The following is a 20,739-nucleotide window of genomic DNA, read 5'->3' as shown; positions in this document are numbered from 1 at the left end:
CATAACATCATCTTCACTTTAAATGATTACTAATTTCTTAACTATGTAAGTATACATTTGACAAGTTATTAATGAATACATTTATTTTATTTTATTTATTAACCAGCAAAACCACAGTGTTAAAAACATTCCACCCATACGTTGATGCATAAATATGCACTTTATACCACCATCACTTTCTTTAGCCTCTCTAATTACACAATATTTACAATAATGGACGAATTTGCATTAAGAAAACGAAATTTACCAATACAAGGCTGTTAGTGGTTTGTTGTGTGTTGCTAAAGTTATCCACAGCTTGTCCTAGCCTGACCCGTTTTCTACTAACACCCCTTAAATGTACTAATTAAATGAGAAATAATGCACTACAAACACACTGATGCATAAAGTCATTCGATTCACATGTATTGCTAACATACAATCTTATTTGTCAAGCGTATTAAGTCTTAAAACTTGTATTAAGTTCAACACATTCAATCTTTCTAATGCAACTCTATGGAGCTGACTGTGACTTCCGGGAACTTTGGAGAGACTCCGTGGTCTGCCATTGCTGTAAAAAAACCGTTCCATTGGAGTGAACGGACTTGACGTAACTCTATCCTTCTATGGCTCTGGTGGGGTGTAACTTCACAATTCAGTACTACACTGCAAAAATGATTTTCAAGAAAACATTTTCTTTGTATTTTTGTCTTGTTTTCAGTAGAAATATCTTAAATTAAGATGCTTTTTCTTGATGAGCGGGGCGACCCAGGAAAGTAAGTCTAGGTTTTAGACCAAAAATATCAAATTTAAGTGAATTTGTGCATAGAACAAAAAAAATCTGCCAATGGGCTAAGCAAATTTTTCTTGAATTTTTCTTGAATTTAGTGTTTAACAAAAATTTTCAAGATTTTTTTTGCTTACCCCATTGGCAGATTTTTTTTGCTTGTTTTATGCACAAAATCAAAATCAATTTTTTAGATATTTTTACTGAAAACAAGACAAAAATACTAAGAAATGTTTTTAACTTTCTTACTAAGTATTTTTGTCTTGTTTTTAGTACAAATTCTTAAATTAAGATGCATTTTCTGATGCAAGAAAATAAGTCTAGTTTTTAGACAATAAACGTAACATTTTAGTGAATTTGTGCTTAAAACCACCCAAAAAATCTGCCAATGAGGTAAGAAAAAAAACTTAAACTTTTTACACTTAATTCAAGAAATATTCAATAAAACATTGCCAGATTTTTGGCTTGTTTTGAGCACAGATTCGCTTGGATGTTGTGTTTGTTGTCTGGAAACTTTTTCTTGTTTTCTTAGCTCATCAAGAGGGTGCATCTTGATTTAAGAATTTTTAGATGTTTGTACTGAAAACAAGACAAAAATACTAAGTATGAAAGTAATTTTTTGAGTCTTTGTAACGTGTTTCAGCAATAAATATATTTATACATTTATAATGTATTTAGAAACAGTTCTCTGAAATGACTTTACATGGACCGATCATGAGCCCCATTAACTTCCATAGCAGGAAAAATACTATGGAAGTGAATGGAGCTCATGATCGGTTTGTTTACAAACATTCCTCAAAATATCTTCTTTTGTGGTCATCAAAACAAAGAAATGTATACAGGTTTGTAACAACATAAGGGTGAGTAAATAAAAATCCATTTAAATTATAAAATATATTGACAAACTTAAATAATACCACCAAACAAACAAACAGACGTGTTTAACCTCCTTTCTGAGAAAAGAAACTTTTTGAAGTTTTAAAATCATTTAGTTACAGCAAACCACTGACATACACTATGTACATTCACGGTCAGTGTTGGGAGTAACGCATTACAAGTAACGTGCATTACATAATAATATTACTTTTAATAATATTAATAATAAAGTAATGCATACTTTTTAAATGTACACATTAATATTTAAGTTACTTTTTTAAGAAAGTAATGCGAGTTACTTTTTAAAATTAATTATTTATTCTATTTAAAAAAAATAATAATGAACTAAATTAAACTGAACGTAGTCACGTAGAATTACGCACTCTATGCGTGCGAACCTGAGCGGGAACAATTTGAGTCAAAAATCGCAGAGGGCAGGCCAGAGCTTGACATTTTTGCGATGAAAATATGCAATTTCTGAATGCAGAACTTCTCCACACCTGCAAGGACTGAAAGAGATCAAACCTCAGCCATGAAACAAAAAGTAATGCAAAAGTAACTTAAAAGTAACGTAAGTATTACTTTCTATGAAAAGTAACTAAGTCAGTGGTTCTCAAACTGGGGTCCGGAGCCCCCAGGGGGGCCGCGAGATGGTGCCAGGGGGGCCCCAGTTTTATGACATTTTATAAATTACATTAATTTATCATGAATTCTGTGTAATTAAACCTAAAAAGAAATAAGGCTACTAACCAACAGCACTACTTTCTATAACTTAATATTTTGATTAATTAAAATGTTAAATTTTAGAACAGTTTTTTGTCATAAATTTTCTTTGGGGGGGCCACGAAGGATTGCGCCGTACACAAGGGGGGCCGCACGCGGAAAAAGTTTGAGAACCACTGAACTAAGTAACGCAATTAGTTAATAAAAAAGTAACTTAATATTGTAATGCATTACTTTTAAAAGTAACTTTCCCCAACACTGTTCACAGTACTGCTGTGATTTCAATATTTCTTTCAAACCTACTAAAAAAGTAAAATAAATCGGAGTAAAAGCACAGGAATACTTCTCACACTTTGTTCTTATGTAAATAGTACGCATAAGGTCTCATTTCACTTAGTATACTAATAGACAGCAAGGGCCGAACAAAACACGGAGGTGCTGATTTGTTTAACGGGTTCACTTCAACTTTGTGGATGAAAACACAAAGGCAAATTGGCTTTGCGACCTTGTGCTCTCTTGACCCTGTTTTGTCGCATAAAAGCCAAATTACGTTTCGTACTTCGAAGACAAACAGCCTGAAGTGACCGCACGCGCGCTCAACAGCACGAGAGAGTGGACGACCGAGAGAGACAGACATACAGACATGCATGGAGAGAGGAAAATAAGGCTAGACAATTACAGGAAAACAGCTCAGAGGGCTGAAGAGGAAGAGACCAGAGGACAAATAAAAGACAGAGAGAGAGAGAAAAAGAGAGAGCTGACAACCTTTCCCGTTTTACACAGCAGCGGTTTTACTGTAAGTGTTCATGTGGCCGGCGTAACCCAAACAAATAAAAACACATCAAAACAGCTGTGAAATCTATTCGCCAGAGTCCATGGCCATAAACAGCGGCTAAACGACTGTGACATAGACTGAGATTATGGGCGTGTGGACGCATTTGTGTGTGATAAAACAGATCTGGGATTAAACGGCCGGTGGTTATGGGAGATGGAGCTTTGTTAATGGAAAAGCCCTGCCTTATCATCAGATAACAATGTGCTGTGGAGGGGGAAAGGAGAAAGAATGGAGAGAGAAAACAAAGAAAGCGAGAGAAAGAGAGAGCGAATGTAAAGACTTGTAATATAATGTATGTTGTGTGGTAATATAAGTGTGAAATCTCATGTGAACTGAAGAAAGTGTTGTTACTCAGATAATATCGTTTCTTAGCCCAGCAGCCCTATTCAGTTTTCTGTTACGTATTAAAGTCCAATCTCCTGAAATTCCCTAGGAAAATTAAAAGTAAATTTTCCAAAGACCACTTTAACGCTAGGTTGATGTGGGCGTTCCTATGCAGTGTTTAAGCTCTTCTGTAGGGTTTAACGTGATGCCCTGTGGTTGTTTAACTGTTCTGGCGGGTTGCCAGGTTGACGTCAGGTGGTCGCTAACTCATTCTTCCCATAATTCTTCATTGCGGCAGAAGAATCATTAAATACATTCGTTGTGTTGCCTCAGTGCAGAAAAGCAGTTCTTGCCAGGCAGGCAAAAAATAAAAATGCCAGAAAAAAACAAAATCAATCGAACATTACTTCCAAACTTCTAAGCAGCATCCTCCCAGGAGGATCTGAAAGCAGCAGAAACAAATGGAGAAACCGAGTTTCCAGTTTACGAATGAAGAAACATGCGCTGCGTGATTGCATCTGTGCGCCTTTGTCGAGGCGATGAGTGTAAACAAAAGAAGCGCAGTGGATAATGCGATGCTACCGCAGGACTGGAGAGCGTTTGGAGGGCTTTAGAGTTTGAAGAGCTCATTTCATGTGAGGACCGAGCACAACCGTCCGCCTCCGCTGGCATCTACTGTACTGCTTCATCATTCAGCAGGCCTTTCATTTCTGCTATTTTTGTGGTGGTTGGGAATAGCAGGAAGCCAGCGGGGGGCTAAATACTATGTTTTTTGTCTAAATGCGTTCTAGATTATTCCCGAATAAATCCTTAGACTGTGTGGTATCTTCAATCCTCAGATGGAAGAGGGATTTGGAAAACAGCTGCCGTTGGTCAGCGAGAGGGATTTGTAGTGAATTGGGGCAACGCAATATACCGAAATAATCAGAATGACGGAAATCTGCATACCGCAATAGCTTGCAATACAACTATAAGGTTATGTTTAGCAAAGGGATTAGCATATAATTGTCAGTGATTGGAAAAAAGTGAAACATGTATGTTTGCTATATATTTTAATAAGGTTTAAGGTGATTTTGTAAACTTAAAGGTGTCGTAAAATGTAAAAATGTATTTGTGTCGGCATAGATGAATAATACGAGTTTTGTACATAGTAATAATAATATCGTGAGCCTCTGACACGATTGTTTTCTTCTGCTTATGTAAACCTCATGCATGCAAAAGAGCGCTAAAAAACAGACCAATCTCAACATAACACCAACTGTGACGCTACAGTCGAGATGTACGCCCCAACATTAAATTAAGTACAATGTTGTAACCAGTGTTGGGGAAAGTTACTTTTAAAAGTAATGCATTACAATATTAAGTTACTAGCCAAAAAAGTAACTAATTGCATTACTTAGTTACTTTTCAATGCTTACGTTACTTTTAAGTTACTTTTGCGTTAGTTTTTCTTTCTTTAAGGCTTGATCTCTTTCAGGCCTTGCAGGTGTTTTTTATGACTGAGAAGTTCTGCATTCAGAAATTGCATGTTTCATCGCAGGGATGTCGAGCTTTGGCCTGCCGTCTCGGTTTCTGGCTCGGACTGTTCCCGCTCAGGCGGGCATGGAGTGTGTGGTTCAACGTGACTATTATCAGTTTAATTCAGTAAGTTTTTTTTACTTAAATTAATTTAACTGAAGGGTAACTCGCATTACTTTTTTGGAAGAGTAATTGGAATATTAATGTGTACATTTATAAAGTAATGCGTTACTGTTCTCGCTACTACAGAAAAGGTGATATTCCTACGTAATGCACGTTACTTGTAATGCATTACCCCCAAAACCGGTTGTAACCCAGTCTCACGAAATTACTTAACTATAGTCACGTAAATTTTTGGTTCTTTTTCGTGTTGCTGTCGCGAATTCCTGCGTTTTTTCATGATTGTATCATTGTCATGTATATTGGTTACTCAACTACTTTTTCCTATTTTCAAACCATTGTCGTTTCGGTTTAGGGTTAGATTTGGTGTTTGCGATAGGATTTTACTTTAAGTATTGGTTTATACTATTTTTTCTGGGTTTTTTTATATTTTCTGATTTTTAAACCATTGTCACCTGGGGTTTAGGGTTAGAGTTAGGTTTGGGTACAGATGTCATTTTTTATGTAAATCTAACCCTATACTGAAGCGACAATGGTAAGAAAATAGGTCAAAACAGTTGAGTAACCAATATGTGACAATGAAACTTCATGACATTCACGAAAAAACACGATACAATCACAAAAAAACACGGAAATTCGTAACAGTATCACAAAATGGAATAAAAAATGTATGTAACTATAGACGGTTTCAGCAGTAACAACATAAACAAGCGACTTTCGTGGTCCACACGTAACTTCCGGTAAACTCCGCTAAGAATAAATAACAACAAAGTACTTTAAACGTAGTTTATTTATATATGAAGCAAAATAAACAACACGTAGATTACATAGGAAACCAAAACTTTTGTTATTTTCGACGAGTTATTTGTTCAAGAGTTCAGTTTAGCAGCTAGTCAGACCATTAAAAAACTGAAACCGGAAGTAAAGTTTGGACTAGACGCGTCACGCGTATCACTTCACCGCACGTGTGTCCGATGAAACCGTCTATAGGTACGTAATTTCGTGAGACGGCTGAATGTTGTTACAATGCTTAAAACAAAGTTGTGACTGTTAAGTTAGCGCTATATGCTAGCGTTTATGCTAAAGTTCTTCTATTGACGTTACAGTTACATTTTGCAGGTCCAAACTGAAAAAACCACAAACTTGGCACTCAGAAACGTCCATTAACATTCTCCAAAAAATTGATTATTCCTCAAAATCTGTATCTGTTTACACACACACAGAGCTACTGAAATGAGCTGCTCTGAGAAACAGCCAATCAGAGCAGAGCTCAACATTATTATTCATGACCCTTTTAAAAAAGGTAATAATAGACCATTTCATTATAAGGGCAAATCCTAGGGTTGTTAATGAACATGTAAAACTGACTCTGGATCATTTTTGCACTTAATAAAGCCACAAACCTTCTATGTAGATATCAAAGAACAATTTAACATTTCATTTCAGTGCATTCTTTGGCACCTTTAAAATATTATCCTGCCACATTATTGTGTGATTTATCGAAATTTTCTTCAATACCGTGCAACCCTATTGTTGCATTGGAATGAAAATAGTGTTCTGCTTAAACAAAGTCAACAAGTCGACTTCAACTGGAGAATTTCAGAGAAACTGAAAAAAAAATTAATTACAGCTTATATGGAGATTTCACTACTGTTTGGAAAGGAAGAGGTGCCCTTCGGGAACCCTGCCGGGAAGATGCACGGGATATCAAAAAAATCATACATTTTTAATGCCACCTTGAGCGCATCATGACAGAAGTTCTGTGCTGGCCGCTCTATGACAGGTAATGGGGAGGGAACGCAGCAGTTGGCGTGATCAAGAGCTCTTCACGCAAACACACACACACATGCTAAAACACACACACACACGCTTCGTCAGCACACTTGACAGGATCCGTGTCTGAGCTGAGCTCTTTCCTAATCTGTCGAGAAGGCTCGGTCCTCTGCCTTAATCTCCCGAGAGCCGATGCGAGGGGGGAAACCCGGGGGTCCCTCTGCCCCGTCGAGACACTCCCACATCGCTGCCTCGCCCTTAAAACACGACTAACCGCAGAGGCGCCCCGACACGCACATGCTGCGCTTTGATCAGCACACCGGTGTTGATCCGTGAAGATACCAAATGACCCGTTAGGACATCACAAAAACTGGTTGCAAAACAAACTGAGATCTAAGAGCACCCACAATGGGGTGATGTTATCAGGGAGCGGTCTGGAAATATGATTCAGAGTCATGTTCATCTGAAATTCATGAGCTATCCAGGACTTACTGGATCACGGGGCAGGGGGGTTTGTTTGCTGTCTGGACATTGACACACAGGTTCAATTCTTCTTTAATGATTGTGCTTTGTAAAGAAACAGATTTAAGGGGATAGGTTATCCAAAATGAAACTTTGCAATCTAATCACCCTCATGTTAAGACAAACATGTAGTGTTTAGTACTACATGCAATATTGTACATCAATACCATAAACAGTATGCCTATTTATTGTGAAAGGTGCTATACAAATAAATGTGAATTGAGTAGAAAATAAGAAACTTCACACAAACCTGAATATTTGAAAGCCACAATTAGATTTTTTATTGTGTAAATATACTGACAAAAAAAGCAGATGGGTGCTTGTCTTAACATCATATCAGAAATGTATAAGTCAGCACACCAAAGCTCCAAAAATATATATATAAAAAAAGATTTAATAAAAGACTTTTGAATGGTGTATGGCGTTCCGAGTCTGATAAAGTGCCTCTGTGCACTAAACGTTGAGCTGCCCAAAAAATTCATCATGATTAATCGTATACAAAATAAAAGTTTGTGTTACCATAATATATTTGTGTGCATTGTGTGTAATTATTCTGTATATACACTGAAAAAAATGATTAATTCAAGTTACTCAATTTTTTTAAGGTAAATGGTTGCAATCAATTTATTTAAGTTACATTTAAAGAAAAGTTTTTTGTTTTGTTTTGTTTTTCTAATTTTTTTGTTTAAATGTAGCTTAAATAAATTGATTGCGACCACTTACCTTAAAAAAAATGAGTAAATTGAATAAAACATTATAAATACACAAATACATGCATAAATGTATTTATTCACATTTTTAAATGTATATATAATATTAAATAAATAAATAAATAAATAAATATTATATATACATTTAGAAAATGTAAATAAATACAATTTGTCTTCCATTTATGCATTACCTTATATTAGTGCTGGGCAAAGATTAATCGCAATTAATTGCATACAAAATAAAAGTGCATTTTTGCCTAATATATGTGTCTACTGTGTGTAATTATTATGTATATTTAAAGCGACACCATGTAATTTTTCAACCTTCATAATACATTTTCAAGGCCCTTGTGATAGTACATCGACTTTAAATAGGTTGAATGACATGTCTGGCGGGGTCTGTATCGTTTTTACTCGTACTTTAAAACTTAGGGTTTCTGGTAGTAACAAGAGCACAAAAAAAACTACAAAATTCGACTGCTTTACGGCATACGTCACTTCCTCCACAAAAAAATTTTTAACGTGAATTTTTCTGGAGGTTACTTGCGGAAAATCCTGTTGGCGAGGGAGAGAGAGACGATGCAACAATATTTGTTTGGAAAAAGGCAAGGAAATACTTTTGGTCGTTTCTCAATTGGAAGGCTGCAGCCTCCGGAGGTCAAATATGCAGGCTGCATACGTCATCAAGCCTGGTTTATTAAGGTAAACTGAGCAACAATTTACGATTAACTAAGTATAATAGTCAACTTTATAATTGTTAATATTCTGAAATAAGACAGTCTTGATGACGTATGCAGCTTAGAAATACGACATCCGGAGGCTGCAACCTTCAGATTGAGAAATGGCTTCTGCCACGAGTTTCTCATCAGAAAGTTGTAACATGACTGCGTTTCTCCCTGTTGTCTCAAAATGTTGATCGTTTAGCGTTTTAAAGGTTTAGTTTTTAGTTTCGTTTTAAGGTTGGCCAGTTCTTTTCCTTTGCGACAGTGCTGCGGCGCTTGTGGCCTCTAGGGGCGCTAGGCGTGAAAAATACATGTCTAGCGCCCCCTAGTGGCCAAAAAGTTCCGCGGTGTGCCTTTAAACACACACATATGTATACATTTCAGAACATTTTTATTTATATATCCATTTTTATTGTTAATTATAAATATAACTATATATATATATATATATATATAGTTATAAACATAAGAAATGGATATATAAATAAATAAAAAATATATACAGGCCTATACACATGTAAATATTCTTAAATATGTATATATGCAGAATAGTTACACACGGTGCACACACAGATGTTGTGCAAACACGAGCTTTTGTTTTGTATGTGATTGATTAATCTTTTGATAGCCCTAACGAAACGTCACACGTCATTTCAATATCTTTTATTAAATAAATTTTGTATATTTTTGTGTCAACTTTACTTATACTTTTCAGTCTGAATATAAAAAAATCTGTGACTTTTTTTCAACTATCATTATAATCCCCAACACTCAGATGATAATATCCAAACAAGCTGGACTTGCTAAAGTCTTGAAAGGAATCTCCACTCCTGTCTGGTGTGTAGATAAAACCTTTTGTTTTTGCCCTGGGAATCTTCGAACATGCGACATGCACGCACATGCACACGCTCACGCACAAATACAACGGATCGAGCACGCTTGCATGTTTCTCTGGATAAGACACTAAATAGTAAGGGTGAGTTAATCTTGTTCTGGAGCAGGTGTATGCACACAAGCATGCCAAAATCTGCCCTCCCCTCCTCCTCTTGGCCTTTGGCCGCTTGCTGGGTGTCGGGCATGCATTTTCTCTCGCATACGTCGCATGGATCCCCCCTCCCCCGGCTGTCATTGTCATGCTCTCCATGCACACATACATTTACAACATAAACACAGACAACCATGCACCGTTTGACCGGATAGACCTGTAGACTGACTTCCTATAGTTATTTACATTCTTTAACGAATACTTGCACGAATGCATCCAGTACTCAAAGTAACATCGGCCGTTGAAACAGTTTAACAGTGAGGCTCTTGAGAAAATTGACTCATTGGAAAACAGTCCATATCCAATATACATCCCATATCATAAGGGTCATCCTTAATTTAATTTCACAGTCAATTTTTGTGCACTTTGGAGAGACTGATCCATGTTATAACCCTGAATTCGTACAAGACTGATTAACAATGCACTAACAGATGTCTTCTTTGTGCCTGTACAATGTGTGTGTATGTATGTGTTGAAGTGGGGGGTTGGATGGTAAACCGATGTGTGTGTGTGTGTGTTCATCTCATCCTTTGGAAAGGAAATCTCATTATAATCCAGATTGAATACTGAGGGCAGTCAATGTCAAACTCGTAACCTCTCCAGCATCTCCAGGTTTAAGCCGTTTGAATGAAAGTAAATCTAAGAATGAAAATCTCTTCTTGACCGTACTGAGTTTAAAACAGATGCATGCTAAATATATATTATATCACACTCTGTGGATGTTAGTAATTCATTTAGTGCATCATAATAACTAATTTCCTATGTAAATCACTTGCTGACTCGCATATCATTTAAGCAATTTATAGGTTTCGAGTCTTATCTTAGTGTATCACATTTCTAAATGAATACATGAATACTGTAGATAACACGAGAACAATGTGTAGGTCTTTTATTTGTGTTTAAGAATATGTGCATATATTCAAGATTGAGCTTATATTATAGTTCCTATTACCATATTGCTCTACCACTAATCTGAATATTGGGTGGGGACGTGCTGGTAATTGTTCGGTAAGAGTTTTCGATTGGCTGGTATTGATTAAAAGACAAACAATACCACGACCACCCGGTCTAATCCATCAGTACATACACATGGGGGGTGTTGTCGATTTAGGACGGGCAAACAAAAGGAATTTGCCACTTATGTAACGCCCCATATGGATGTGAAGTATGATAGGAGCTGTGCAGACTAATAAAGACCTAACCAAAAGTCCAGTGAATATTCAACTCATAAAGTTTGATAAACGCTTTTATACTCTAAGTCGGCCCATATTTAATAAATTGAAAATAAAACCAACAATATATTGACATCTATACGCACTAACAACAAACGCTTTCTGTTTAAAATTTTAATGTATTAAATTGAAACGGATACTACGTTTGGGTACTTTCCTCAGAAAATACTAATACATGTGATTATTGCCAATTAATTGGATTAAATGATCAGCACACCATGCAATCCATTGATGGACATGACTATAACCATTTAATGTGAAAATAGTGTGTGTGCAATAAGTGTTGCTTTAATCTTTGCAGTTGGTATGTGGTCTTAACACTGGTATTAACCATTACAAAAACCCATATTGGTCAACCGCAAGTACAGAGCACACACGGGACCCAACGGCCTCATTACTCAATATTGCAGTGCTAAGCACACGAGAGAGCAGCAGAGGAATGAAGATTAGAGATTATTAACAAGACACAGTCTAAGCTCAGCACAAAATCCTCTCGCCCACTAGCAGAGAAACATTATGGAAAGAAAAAAAGGAAGCATTCAGGTGTAATGAGGCTTCGATTGGCCCTTATAATTCATCCAGGACCCCGTGAATTGTGTTAGAAATGTGTGTCTAAAAACATGAAGATATGATAAAGTTATCTTAATAGAAAGAAAGTAAAAAAAATAAGGAATGGATGCATGGTAAGAAAGACAGGAAGAAGGAAGAATCGATGAAAGGAAGAATGATAGAAACATGGAAGGAAGGAAAGGAAGAAGGAAAGAAAAGAGGAACATGGCAGGAATAAAGGTAAAAGAGAAAGAATGATTGATGAAAAAAGGAGGAAAGATGGAGGAAAGGGAGGGATGAAAAGAAAGAAACATGGAAGAAAGAAAGGTAAGGGAGAAGGAAAGAAAGAAAGAAAGGATCAATAGTTGAATGGATGCTAAAAAAGAAATGAAGGATGGATGAAAGGAAGGAAGGTAGGTTAGAAAGAAAGAATTAAAGGATATGTGGGTGAATAGTAAGAAAGAAAAAAAGAAAGCAAGAAAGGATTGATAGATGGATGGTAGATGGTATGAAAGAAAGAAAGAAAGAAAGAAAGAAACAAAGAAACAAAGGATGGAAAGATGGATGGATGGTAAGAAAGGAAGGAAGACAAGAAAGAAAGAAAGATGGAAGGAAGGAAGGCAAGGAAAAAGGAAAGGATGGGTAAATGAATGGATGGTAAGAAAGAAAGAAGTAAAGGATATATGGATGAATGGTAAGAAAGAAAGAAGAAAGAAGGGATGGATGTAAAAAAGGAAGGAAGGAAGGTAGGAAGGTAAGAAAGAAAAAAAAAGAATGAACGGATGGAAGGAAAGAAAGAAACATTCAAAGAAGGAAGGATGAAAAGGAAGAAAGAAAGTAAGGAACAAAAGAAAGAAAGAAAGGAAAAAGAAAGAAACATGGAAGGAAGGAAGGACGATAAGAAAGGAAGAAATAATGGAAGGAAAAAGAAACATGGAAGGAAGGAATGTAAGGAAGAAGAAAGGAAAGAAAGAAAAAAGAATGTATAGATGAATGGGTGGAAAAAAGGAAGTGAAGGAAGGTAGGTAAGAAAGAAAGAAGTAAAGGATATGTGGATGAATAGTAAGAAAGAAAGAAAGGATGGATGATAGATGGATGGATGGATAGATAGATGGTATGAAAGAAAGAAAGATGGAAGGAAGGAAAGTAAAAAATAATAATAAATAAATAAATAAATAAAGGATGATGGATGGATGGTAAGAAAAGAAGGAAGGTAAGAAAAAAAGAAAGATGGAAGGAAGGTAAAAAGTAAATGATATATGGATGAATAGATGGATGGATAGATGGTATGAACGAAAGAAAGATGGAAAGGAAAGAAAGGAAGGTAAAAAAGAAAGAAGGGTTGATGAAAGAAAGTATGATTGATGAAAAAAGAAAGAAAGATTGAGGGAAGGGAGGGAAGAAACAAACAAACAAACAAACAAACATGGAATGAAGGAAAGGAAAAAAAGGATGGATGAAAGAAAGAAAGAAAGGAAGGTAGGCAGGAAGAAAGAATTAAATGATATATGGATGAATAGATGGATGAATAGATTGTATGAAAGAATGAAAGATGGTAGGAAGGAAGGAAGGAAGGAAGGTAAAAAAGAAAGAAGGATTGATGAAAGAAAGAATGATTGATGAAAGGAAGGAAGAAAGATTGAGGAAAGTGAGAGAAGAAAGAAAGAAGGATGGAAAAAAGGATAGAAAAGAAATGATGGATGGATGGATAGATGAATGGATTGTGAGAAATAAATGAAGGATGGATAAAAGGAAGGAAGGAAGGTAAGAAAAAAAACGTAATTGATATATGAATGGATGGATGGATGGATAGATGGAATGAAAGAAAAAAAGAAAGGATACATGGTTGGATGGTAAGATAGGAAGGAAAGTAAGAAAGAAAGATGGAAGGAAGGTAAAAAATTAAAAAATATTGATGAAAGAAAGGAAGAAAGATTGAGGGAAAGGAGGGAAGAAAGAAAGAAAGAAAGACAGAAAGAAACATGGAAAAAAAAATGAAAGAAATGATGGATAGATGAAAGGAAGTAAGGTAGGTAAGAAAAAAAGAAGTAAGTGATATATGAATGAATAGATGATATGAAAGAAAGAAAGGTGGAAGGAAGGAAGGCAAGGAAGATGGAAAGGGTGGATAAATGAATTAACGGTAAGAAAGAAAGAAATGATAGGTAAGAAAAGAAGGAAGGAAGGAAAGAAAGAGAAGATGGGAGGAAAGAAACATGGAAGGAAGGAAGGATGAAAAAAAGAAAGATAGATGGAAGAAAGGAAGGAAGGATGCAAAAAGAAAGGAAGGAAAGAAAGAAACATGGGAGGAAGGAAGGAAGGAAGGAAAGAAGGAAGGAAATAGGAAAATAAAGCAGCAAGGAATCTATTTTGAGAACAAGAGAATCATTTCAGCAGAACAAAACTGCAATTATTCTGTTGATGTTGCTCCTCCTCTTAGATCCGTAGAAATCTGACAGTTTTCATAAGCAGTCATGTGTAGATGCATAATGTACCAAAAAAGGAAACGAGGAAGAGAGAGAGAGAGAGAGAGAGAGAGAGAGAGATTCACACATGCTGGTGGAGTGTGAAGGACCGACTACAGCGTTGATTTGGTGAAAATGAGCCAGAATGCTTGAAGACATCTCTGCTTGATTCAGTAGCACATCTGTTCAGAACTCATTACTCTTCCACTGAAATCATTCCTCCATCACCACCACACAACCAACCATCATTCCTCTCATTCCTTACAGGAAAACCTCACACATCAAAGAGGATCAACTATCCACACAATGTACGAACGATGGCACAGACAGGGATGGTATCGCAGTAGGATAATATTATTATATTCATGTGTCATACTGCAAAGTATTTTAAACACTATCATTGGATTACTAAATTATTTTAATGCTGTTTGCAAAGTTTTGCACAAAAGACAGAAACAAATCTCTAAGTACTAGACTACTTAACTGACTTATGAGTTTCACCACATACTGTAGCTGTAAAAACAGGCAAAGTAAATCCCATTAGGGTGGGGTCTTACTGTATGACTTGGGCTACTAAGCAACCACCTTGACAACAGCTCGCTACGCCCTTTTGTCCAAGCAAGAACCAGTCTGCTGTTTTCATGAAAACTTGAGGAAAAACCACATGACTGCACTTCAAACAGATTTGGGTTTATATTACTTTGCCTTATTAGTTGAGTAACATCTGCTGCATACACACAGACAGGTGAACAGTCAAAAGTGTTTGACATATCAAAGCTCACGTCTGAAAGAGCTTTGAAACAACAAGATCTCACAATTACTTCCACCAGAAATAGCAATTCGTCATGAATGAGCGGACCAAGTCCTGAAAAAACACCTCAAGCTTCGCCAGGCGTACAAGAATTCAAACTATTTCCAATACAAGAGTCTCGTCAGGTCGATCAAGCATGACACATTCACAGCTGATGTATAGAGTTACAGAACTAGTAAAAAACATTGTCACGACACCACCGACAACACGCCATCACTGCAAAAAAATCTTTATAACTATCTAACAACTTAAAAACTAAATATACTTAAATATCAAAATGACAGATTATGTTGCTTTATATGCTTTAAAGAAAGCTGTTTAAAATAAATTTATAAGGAGAAACAAGATTATTATTCTAACCTTTTCAGGCCAAGGACTCCTTAATGGACAGAGACCCCCAGTACATTTATCAATTAAGACTGGATTTACATACTTTCATGAAGGTAATTGTAGGTAAACACAGTCAGATGCTACATAACATTTAAAATTTACTGAATAGTTTTGAATGGGGGACCTTCATTTAATCAAGTTTTATTTTTAGTATTAGCCTATTAATGCCTTTCTTCTTATCTCGAGGATCCCCTTTAATACCACCATAAAGGGGCCCAGGACCCCCATGTCTTTGCAAACATATTTTTTCCTGTTTTAAGCATAAACTTTCCCCAAAAAACATTTTTGCTGTTTGTTTTAAAGATGTTAAACTGAGTAAAACTACGTTTTGCATTGTATCCCATCTGTCCATACAAACCCACATGCACGTCATACTTCTACACATGCAATGTTTATAGAAAATACATGAGCACTAAACAGCCTCAGGTCTGGTGTATTTTGTCTGGCAGGTTGTTTTGCATGTGAAATGTGTGTTGAGATCTGTGACACTTACTGAAATAAGCGCAACAATGTAACAATGGGTAAGAATGTACAGTAACGCAACAATGTAACAACAACACGACACTGAATGTTGTGACGTCTCTTACCTTCACTCTACCTGCCTCAGAAATACTTCAGCACAAACTGCTCGTGCTCACGGTTAATCTGTCAAACATGGAAAAGTCCGGTGTGATGGCGATCACTCCTCCTGTCGGTTCATTACCGGAGACCTCCGACGGGGACGCGAGACGCAACACGTGGATGACTGACAGACAGACAGACGAACGGACGCAGTGAAACATAGAAAGCGCAGAAGTGGACGCTGAAAGTCATTTCTCACACGAATGAAACTGAAGGCAGGGAGCGCCGGTGCGCGTGCTTTAACTCCATATACAGACCCACAGCGACACCCTTTGGTTACAGGTCCATGTCAGATAGACAGGTGTGTGTGTCTGTCTGTCAAACTGACAGACATATACTGTATGTTTCTGTCTGTCGGACCATTTCTCTTGGTTTCAAAAATGTCTATTAAATTTTATAAAGCACAATTTATCATAACTTCTGTGTACTTCAACCACAGCACGACATTGAGAAACGATTCCCTACTGAAAATTCCAGCAAAGACCAGCATAAGCTGGTAGCTGGTTTTAGGTGGCAGTAGCTGGTCAAGCTAGACCAGCTTAAAAGTAACCAAAACACAGCTAGACCAGCTTGCTACACCAGCTAAAACCAAGCTGGGAGACCACCTAAAACCAGCTCACCAGCTTAAGCTGGATTTTACAGTACGGTTTTATTTTGTTTCCCTACTGAAAAATACAGATAAGATAAGCAGAGGGTTTAAACTGGTCATCCCAGCCTAGCAAAGCTGGTCAAGCTGGTGGGTGAGCTGTGGCCGGTTGCATAAACTTCTAAGACTAGTCTTAAAAGTTAGTCATGATTTTTTTTTTCAAGACTGATCTGGGTAGCTTGGTCTAATTTAAATCCAAAAAATAAGACTGATTAGCCCTAACTAATTGCTAGTTAGTCAGATTCATTCTTAAGATGCAGTCTTAACTTCACGGCTATATTTGGGTGATTCTCACGAAAACTTGGTTTTAAAAATGTCAAGCATGAAAATGTAAAAATTGCTTAAATTTACTTTTTTTCCCACCAGACATTGAAAAACAAAGTCTGGAGTAAATGGGAACATTAATTTAAAAACTTTAACTTATCATTTAACACTTTTTGTAATATAATTAAAAAAATTAGTCCTAAAAAATCTCATTACCGCAACAGTCAGAAAACATCAACACTGACATATTTTCAAAATGACATGACAAACCTGAAAGAACATAATTTGGAGATTCTGCACATGCATTTAAAATCAAAGTATTATGCTTCTATTAATTCAATTAACATTTAATAAGCTTCTGTTGCGGTAATGATAATCAAAATGTCGTGTAAGCATTCTGACAAGACAATATTTCAAATTAACTGTAAAAAAATGATCTTACCTGGTAGCCATCTTGAAGTAACTGGTCCATGTGCTTGGTCACTCAAAATCAAACTTTATTAAAATTCTGTATGTGTGCTTAAACTGTTCTCAAAAAGTGTTGCGGAGGATGAGAACATCAGGCATGGACACATCATTTTCCTAATTTTTCTTCATTATTATTATACATGAATATTCAGTAAATGTTTTTTCTGTCATCTAAAGTAGTCTAGCAAAACATCCATTTATTTTTTTTCTTAATATTTTTGTGTTAATTTGATTAAATTACAACATAACGCATGTTCAAACACAGCCGGACACATTGCGGTAATGAGAATTTCTGCAGAAAATGAGATAAAATTTACAATTATAAATTCTTATGTTGAAATCACACATTGTGCAAGGTAGAACACAGTATTGTGTTAATTGTGATGCTTTTTAATGTTACTATATTACACATTTTAAAGCTAAAATCATTAGTGCCGTGGTGTTTCAATGGTTTCGTGAGAATCACCCATTTATGCAACCGGCCACTGGTCTTCCAGCCTGACAAGCTAGACCACCCTACTGAAAAATTCAGCAAAGACCATAAGGTTTAAGGTGGCAGTAGCTGGTCTAAGTGTATCCTCCCAGCCTGGCAAAGCTGGTCAAGCTGACCTGACCAGCTAAGTCCACCCAGGTGAAAAAGTAGTACACTTCCACAGTGTACTTAAAGTGCTTTATTTTCGCACACTAATTTTGTACTTAATATACTAAAAATTCATCTTTAGTACTTCTTAAGATGTTCTTAAGATTATCTAAGTGTACTTATTTTGAGACACTATGAATATAAACTAAAATGCACTTTTAACACACTATCTCTGTATTAAAAAATGTATTTAGTTAACACTTGTATCAAACTTGAACTCAACCTTCATACAAAGACGGGTTAGAGTTTACTACAAGTGGTACCCAAATACATTTTTTAGCACATTTTAGTTCATATTTATGGTGTCTCAAAATAGAAGTACACTTAGACCATCTTAAGAAGTACTAAAGATGAATTTGAAGTATTAGTGTGCAAAAATAAAGCACTTTAAGTACACTATGGAAGTACTTTTTCACCTGGGCAGCTAGACCATCTTAAAAAAGGGCCAACACATAGATAGACCAGTTTGCTACACCAGCAATACCAGCTAAAACCAAGCTGGGAGACCATCTTAAACCAGCTCACCAGCTTATGCTGGTCTTAGCTGGGTTTTGCATTAGGGCAGCTTAAAAAGTGACCAAAACACAGTGGGGTTTGGGAAACTAGAAAGAGATTATGTTAAGCCAGGAGGACTAGGCCTTAGTTTAATAAGGAGATATAACTAGTTTTAACAAACATGTCTTACTAAAAACATTACTTGTGTGCATTTTGAAACAAAGGGCACTGATGTATTTTAAGATTGTCAGTGCATGTTGTTTTCAGTTTGGACAGCTCTTACATTTATTTTAGTCTAGGACTAGCCTTATCCCTGTCTGGAAAGCCACCCCTGCTAGACCAGCTTAAAAAGTGACCAAAACACAGCTAGACCAGCTTGCTACACCAGCAAAACCAGCTTATGCTGTTCTTAGCTAGACTTTTCAGTAGGGAAATCTTTCATGTGTTTTGATATAAAACGTGTCACGAACAGCCCTTATGAAAATTAGACATGGTTTTACTAAAAACAAGAATACTGTAGTAAAACCATGTTTTTTACACCAAAAACCATGGTTATTACACTTTACCATAAAACCATGGTTAATTTTCATAAGGGAGGGGGGAGCACCCCAAAAAGTTTGAGTATTAACTTGTAGACAAATGGACGAGTGCTCATTTCTGCTCATGTATCTCTTGGTCTCATGTATCTGCGTGTCTACCTTTTAATTTCTAGCATACCTGTTTGTTTTTGTCTACTGTGTTTATCTTCTATCTGCGTATCTATCTCATAAGGAAGTCTTTTTCATTTGTATCCATATAAGGGTTTTCTTTAATAATCTATTTTTGAAGGTCTTATCTGTATGTAGGTACGAGTTCTTCAGAATCTGAATGAGCGTCATTGCCAGGTATGTTTACACAAACACAAGGAATTTGTATTGGTGACAAGAGCTTACAGTCCAGAAGAAAGTACAGAGATAGTGCAGACATGCATAGGAATTACACAGAAAAAATAACCAGCATAAGAAATGTACACTTATTTTTATCCCAGCATTGGGTCAAAAAGGGACAGACCCTACTGTTAGGTCAAATTAACCCAGAAAATGTTTATATTTGGGTTAAAACAACCCAGCATAGGTTAAATCAGGGGTTTTCAAACTGGTGGGCGGGGCCCCGTGAGATGGTGCCAGGGGGGCCCCAGTTTTATGACATTTTATAAAATACATTAATTTATCATGAATTCTATGTAATTAAACATAAAAAAATTTGGCTACTAACCAAAAGCACTACTTTTTTGTATAATTTAATATGTGTTTTAGTAAAATGTTGAATTTAGAATAGTTTTTTGTCACACATTTTCTTTGGGGTGCCGCGAAGGAATGCACCATACACAAGGGGGGCCGCACGCTGAAAAAGTTTGGGAACCACTGGGTTAAATTACAACCCAACATTTATATAATACAGTAAGAGAAATATAAGTACAGTGGGGCTCAAAAGTTTGGGCATCCTTGGTAAATATGAGCAAAGAGCTATAAAAAATAATGTATAATGTTTCTTCTTTTAAACTTTAATCAAAAAATGAAAAATTATATTTGGCGAAACCAAATCCTATTTAAAGTTCCAGTATGGCAAATTAAATAGGACTTTGCAGCCATATAAAATGAAGAAGAGTATTTTTAGCAGTAGGAACACAAGATGGTTTTGGTGCACACATGGATTAAAAATTGCTTCATGTCTACAGATAAATATACTGCTGGATCTTCATTGTTTTGAACCTTATTTTATACCAGAGGTCTTTGACGTCTTATTCAGACACATGGCTTCATAGATTATATCAAATACCAACAGATAAAAGAGTCAAATCCTGATTTGCTCTGCTAGAAATCTTATAATGGATCATGGTAAAATCTTTCATCAAGACATGAGTATTGAAGAAAATGATTTATTTCGTAATGTAATTTGCCCTTTACTTTCATTTGTTTTACTTTAATGAAACATTTTATTTTTGTGATTTTTTTATTAAAGCTAAAAGAAGAAACATTATAGATTATTGTTTTATAGCTTTCTTTGCTCATACTTACCAAGGATGCCCAAACTTTCGAGGCCCACTGTAATTGTTTTTTATGAATGTACAGATCTGTTATTTACATAGTTAAAAATATTATTAACAGATGTATGATTTGCAATGTAGAAATGTACAGCTATGATATATAACGTCAAGTTTTAATTGTTTATACTTTATAAAGCC

At 36.0% G+C, this 20,739-nt stretch overlaps 1 protein-coding gene across 2 annotated transcripts in view; it reads right to left on the bottom strand.

Moving 5' to 3' along the window:
- Positions 1-16,253, bottom strand: part of plxnb3 (plexin B3) — an 82,022-nt gene extending 65,769 nt beyond the window's left edge. Inside the window, exon 1 of one of the 2 annotated variants that reach the window (XM_055167580.2) lies at positions 15,969-16,253. The gene's annotated coding sequence lies outside the window, so the exon portion shown is untranslated. The remainder of the gene's footprint in view (positions 1-15,968) is intronic. The other variant, XM_055167578.2, reaches the window with a different exon arrangement.
- Positions 16,254-20,739: the final 4,486 nt, after the last annotated feature.

Source organism: Misgurnus anguillicaudatus, chromosome 5 (assembly GCF_027580225.2).
Source record: "Misgurnus anguillicaudatus chromosome 5, ASM2758022v2, whole genome shotgun sequence".
NCBI lineage: Eukaryota > Metazoa > Chordata > Actinopteri > Cypriniformes > Cobitidae > Misgurnus > Misgurnus anguillicaudatus.
The sequence above is the reverse complement of the archived record's forward strand: the minus strand, read 5'-3'. Positions and strand labels throughout refer to the sequence as shown.